The sequence below is a fragment of the Ptychodera flava genome, unplaced genomic scaffold (assembly GCF_041260155.1).
Source record: "Ptychodera flava strain L36383 unplaced genomic scaffold, AS_Pfla_20210202 Scaffold_163__1_contigs__length_53586_pilon, whole genome shotgun sequence".
In the NCBI taxonomy this organism is placed as follows: Eukaryota; Metazoa; Hemichordata; class Enteropneusta; family Ptychoderidae; genus Ptychodera; species Ptychodera flava.
Window position 1 is genome coordinate 20,562 of NW_027248345.1, and position 6,439 is coordinate 27,000.

A 6,439-nucleotide genomic window follows, 5' to 3' on the forward strand; every position below is an offset into this window, starting at 1 on the left:
CACAGTAAATAGTGCAATACATTTAGGAAAATGAAAAAGGTCTCTTGCAATCGTACAAGTAAACCCCAAACTTTTGTTTCGAACTAAAATTAAATGTGGTGGTTATCAACAAAATAATAGCAAAAATGCTGGCGGATGTTGTCATCTTCCGAGTCTCGCGAGGCATTCTGCAGCGTATATGAAACGGCATAGTGTGTACAGTGGCTGGGATTTTATCAATAAATAAAACTAATCTGAATTTATTTGGGTATTAAACAAATACAAAAGTAATTTACTTGGTTTTCACAAACAGACGAAAGTCGTCCACCTACAATCGCAATATTTATAGTCAAATTACATTTTTTTTTTATTTTTACCCAAATTTTAGTTTGATAAAATTCGAACATACCGTGCACCAGAGCAGTGTATCGGAGGTCAAGTTGTGGCCAAACGGCATCCATGTTACATGTTATAACTCACGTAATTTTCCAAACATATCATCCATCACAACACAAAATATCATCTGAGATTATTCTCTGTTGTTTAAATCTCATTTTGTGAAGACTACCGACAAAAATAAACAAATTGTGTTACACTTTAATCACTTTATTGCATAACACACACTTCGGAAAGTGCAGTATAGCAAGAACAAAACTAAACATTGCATAAAACATTGTTGTCTATGTCTTTACCTGCAGCTGCTGGGGAAACATTGTGTTTGTAATATATTTCATGAGAGACAGCGTATCATCTGAAGTTAAAATGTACAAAAACTTATCTCTTTCATTTAAACTATCAAATATAGGATAATACAACTTCATTGCAGAAAAGAGAACTTCTCTATCACTATTATATTTTTGACACTTCATTAAATAGTGAAATTCATCCTCGACGGAAGACTTACAAAACTTACAAAATCTGGATTCAGGTGGAATTCTTGGTTTTGACCTTCTGCCCAACTCGATTTGTAAACAGTGATCAGAAATACGAAGTTTTGTGACCAATTTTCTACAGCGTAAGTTCTTAATATCCAGTAAGTAATTCTCTAAACCAAACTTAGTTTTAAATTCTCTGTACGTTCTGAGCTTATTATTTCCCTTCCCAAGAGACTTATTATCATTGTGTAAATCACTGTACCAAGAAACTTGATAATGCTTGCGTAAGTTATTCTGTACAATTTTAATAGTGGCATTAATGTTACACACAGCTGCCAAATATTACCCTCGCTATAAGTATCTAGTATGTTTTGAATGAACTCAACCACTTTGATGATATCTTGCAGAAAGATACGCTGAACGTAACAGAATGTCATCACTGAAAACTAACTTATGCCAATATTTTAACATGCGTTTGACTATGGCAATTTTGATAGGATATCTACCAAGTTCACCTATAATACCTGCCTGGGGAGCATGTTTTGAAACTCCCAGTAAATATCTGTAGAAAGAAAAGCTAACATCATTCAAGAAATTACTCTTATCATTAATTTCATTCCCCCAAATTTCACAACCATAGGTAAGAATGGGAACAATCAAATGATCAAAAAGATCTAAAGCAACTTTCACAGAAAAATTCCCATTATAAGAAATACCTTTACGAAGACTAAAAAGAGCTTTAGTAGCTTTCATCTTAAGATTGTGAAAATTTGCTTTAATTTGCCATTGGGAGTTATAACAAAACCGAGATAACAATACTCTTTCACAACATCAAGGGCAAGTCCATTATAGGTAAGTAATGTACCTTTCAGTAAGTGATTACTTTTGTTAAAAACCATGACTTTTGACTTCTTTGTACTAATAGAAAGCTTCCACTTCAAACAATAAGAGTGTAATTTATCAAGACAACTTTGCAAACCTTCTTGAGTTTCTGAAATCAACAGCAGATCATCAGCATATGAAAGACAGTTGATGTGCAATGAATCTAATGTAATGGGTCTGTCCTCACTGGAGCCAAAAGTACCTGGAAGGTCATTTATGTAAATGTTAAATAACGTAGGGCTCAGATTACACCCCTGTTTAACTCCTACTTTAGATTCAAACATGTCAGTGAGGCTATTGTTAGATTTAACACAATAGTTAACATTTTCATACATAGACTTAATCACAGAAAAGAAATTACCATTGATACCATAATTCCTAAGTTTCCAAAGCAAACCTGATCTCCAAACTTTATCAAATGCTTTATGAAGATCAATAAAACAACAAAAAAGATACTTGTTTCTTAAGTTGCAATCAGCTTTGTTCATATACGAAGAATAAATATACTTATCAACAGCAGATCTCAAAAAAAAATATTAAGTAGATCTCATGACTCTGAAACCAGACTGAAATGGAGTGTAAATTCCCTTATCATTCAAGTACTTAACAAGCCGACAATTGAGAACGGAAGTGAACAATTTTGCCAGACAGCTATTAATTGAGATTCCTCGATAATTGGATGGATCACTTCTGTCACCTGACTTGTAAACAGGAACTAAAAAAGCTGATTTCCAAGAACTGGGAAACTTACCGGATCTAAGAATGGTGTTAAATAAAGAGCAAATTGGAGTACGCAAACTTTGTCCACCAAACTTCAACATTTCATTCAAGATACCATCTGCACCTGGGGACTTTTTTGATTTCAACTTACAGAGGGCTTTAAGTAATTCTGCTTCAGAAAAAGGACAATTGAGAATAGGACACTCATTATCATAATTACTCTTTACCATGCAATGCAGATCAGAAAGTACTTGTACAGAAAAGTTATCAGAAACATCATGACCACCATCAGCTAAATTTCTAAAATGATTAAACCATTCCCTTGAGAAATTGAAACGTCACTTCTGTCAGTAACACTATCGCCTATGATTTCTTTCCATAACTTCCAATGATTCTGCGTACTTTCAGAATGAGAATTCTCTAACTGTTCAAGCAAGTTCTTTTTGTAAATATACTTCTTTTGCTTGATAAGCTTTTTATAATGTTTTTTAAAGTAAAGCATCTACCTCTAATGAAAGGATCACAAGGGAAACGACTTAAAAGTTTACAAGCCTCATTTAACTCTGTGCGTACTGCATAACAAGAATTATCAAACCAAGGTTTCCTTTTTCTTTGCTTTTGATTTCGATTTTTTGGAACTAGGTCTTGGTGTAAATTTTTCAAAGAACAATCAGCAACTTTGTGGATAATAGCTTCAAAGGTAGCAACAGACTCATCGCATGAAGTAGAACTATTACAGACAGTACTGAAATTACTGAGCTCAGCTTGAATGGATGAGCTCTGCAAAGATTCTAAAAATTGTTGTTTTGCATCATCATTCCAAATATATCTGCTTGGACATGGATTACAAACAGTGCTATCAACTGCGGAAGAGGAACAAGTACCTAAAACAATAGAAATACCAACTGGACAATGATCAGAAAAACGTGTGTAATCATATACTCTAAAATATTGAATATCATCAAGAAGGTTCTTAGCAGCAATACAATAATCTACTGTACTGTATCCATTATTTTTATAGCAAGTGGGTTTACCATTTAAATCTCCAACAGTTCTACCATTCAAAATTAATAAATTGTTCTTAAAACACAATTCAGAAAGTTGTCTACCAAAATAGTTACTACAAGATTTCCCATTATCCATTGAAATCCTTTCCTGAATAATGTCAGGTACATAACCCATAGGTGTGGGACAAAAGTCTACATCATCATGTTTAATAAAATCTAGAAGCTTACCAGTTCTGGCATTAAAGTCACCAAAAAGGATTATTTCCCCTAAGTGAGAATAGTTTAACATCTCTGACTGAAGAGTCTCAAAGTAATCATTCGATAAATGCATAACAGATCCTTGTGGAGGTATGTAAACACAACAAATAAATATGTCTTTTTCTAAAGAAAAAACATTTTTGTCTACTTTAAACCAAAGAAAATCAGAAATATTAGATCCAAGTTTATGAATGCCCTCTTGAGGCAAGACTTAAAGAAAACAACAGTTCCCCCAGCAGCACGCTTACTACGTCTATTTTTTATAATACGATCTGATCTGAAATAACTATAACCATTTAAATGTAAAACATTAGACTTAGAAAGCCAAGTTTCCTGCATACAAAAATATCGAACTTATTAATGATAGATTCAAAATCACTATCATTACACTTATTTGATAAACCACCCTGAATATTCCAACTTCCAATGCGCAGATGAGAACGTACAGGTTGTTTTGGGCCACAAGGGCTCTTTCTCAAAGCAGTGAAACACATTAGTTAAAAAAAGTTATAAAAAAGACAAACAGCAACAATGCAACACTGTATGGAATAAACGACAAACTTACTCCTCTTAAATTTTCTAGTACACTGTGCAGTAAATTCCTTTAAATGCACAAACACAGTATGAATACCTATAGGCAACTATTTAGAATGCAAAGCGAACACTACAGTGAAGTGACTGTTCAGACAAGATGGTAAACAATGGGGGTGACGTACTACGTCACTCTATTCCACAGCATGTTTTCGAATTGCCTAAAATTCATCCGGAAATTTTCTATCTGTCTACGTCGTTTTCAGTATTATCAACTCATTTTTCTGAAGACTAAGTGTAACACCTTGCATTCAGACTGAAATTTTCCAACAAAAGTACGAGATATTTACCATTTCATTCCAAAATGTGCCGACCGAAATCGTCTGCTACAGAATGTGTGCCAGGTTGACTCTACGCACCGTTCTCGAGCAAATTCTCGCGCGCTCGCGCCGAGAACGATGTTGCTACGTGACCAGCGTAAACAATAGAGCTTCCAATCCCTGTGTGTATATTCGTCCCAGGTTCGACATATTTTTGTCGTGGATTTGAATCGAATGCGTAGACTAAAAATACTGTGATAGCACATGCGCAGTTGATGCTTTTGAACATAAGAGGTATGTAACTCGTCGGAAGACCAGATTCAGATCAGCCGGACGCATAGAAATCGAGTACGGAAACATTTGTTCGTCTCTACAGCTTATTTACAAGTCACACTACTTAAAACTCTTTCCGGGGGTTTCCGCAAATTTCGCAAAAAATGTCGACATTGTTTTGAAAGAACGTAACCTCGGGTTGTAGATAGTCAGTCCATGGAGGTAGTAGAGAAGGAGTCACAACTGAGATAATTACGTTTATTACTATTGTTCACCATTGGTTTAATCCTTTATGTCCATTGTTTAACACCCCTTTCCCGCCATGTGCGTTGGCCGACGGTACCTTCGCAACCGAACCGAGTGAAATTAACCTGGGTTTGCTAATGCGACTCAGTTTCTCCACAGTGTCATAACGCCTGCGCAAAGACTGTATTTGCGTAGCTTGGGTCAAGTGCGTCATGATAGCGTAAGAAACGACACGTTCCGTCCACGAAAAGTGAAGTTACAAGGAATTTAAGTTTTTCATTCTCAAAATCTGGGTAATTTTAACGTCGTTTTTTATATACTTTACATTCGATCGCAGGAACCTTTCCATGTTAGAATGGAAGTTCTGATCACGAACTTTTCAATCATGTACTGAGTATGGTGCAGCGGACTGCAGCACTGCCGTGAGCGTGGGTTAAACTTGTAGCGTTTCCCGGGTGTTTAATGACGCGACGCGACGCCAGCGACGCCATAGGTGACGCTGCGACGCTTTGTTTCAATGCATCGTACGTGTTGTTTTTATATCGCGACCATTCATTAAAGTCATGGACGTAGCAGTTAAAAGCTATGCTTTCTTTAATATTTAACCTTATCATTAATGCCAGTACAACATGATAAACACGGCAAGAACCAAGAACTGGATTTGGAAAAAGTTGGCGTGTTAACAATGCTGCTCTACGATGTATGCATTTTTTTGTAATCGCAAGCTATCATCAACTCAGTCTTCGCGCCTTTGCAGATACAAAAGCTCCCTTCCTCAATTATCTGTTCCTCGACCTCTTTAACATTGTGTACATCAAATCAGTGGAACGACTCGAACTTCCCGACGCGACGCTTGGACACGTGACGCCATGTTTGAAGATCTGTCAACTGCCGAGGGACGGCCGAAACACCCGAACGACCCCGAACGAACTTAATCTTGTTTCCTAAATCCGAGAAAACGCGTTCGCAAGTCCCGTTGGTGCTAATGGAGTAGTTAGTAAGGCAAACAGCGGCAAAACACATGGTCCCTTTGATCTCCGCCTAGTTGTGACTCCTTCTCTACTACCTCCATGGTCAGACATATCAGGTTGACGTTGCAACGCCTTGCGTTTCTGTAATTGAAGTTAGAATTTCAGTCACTTTACTGTGTACCGACCGGGTTCAGTGATTAGCATAATGTAGCATCGGAAGTCTGTGTTACATCCATGCTGATAGTAAGTCGCTATGGTCCCTATCTTATTTATCGTTTATTAAACATTGCAACTTTGTAGATACTACTACATCCATGTCGTATTGACGATGGGGTATTGTTATCAGTACATAAATTTTGTCCGTGCCGTCGAACCAT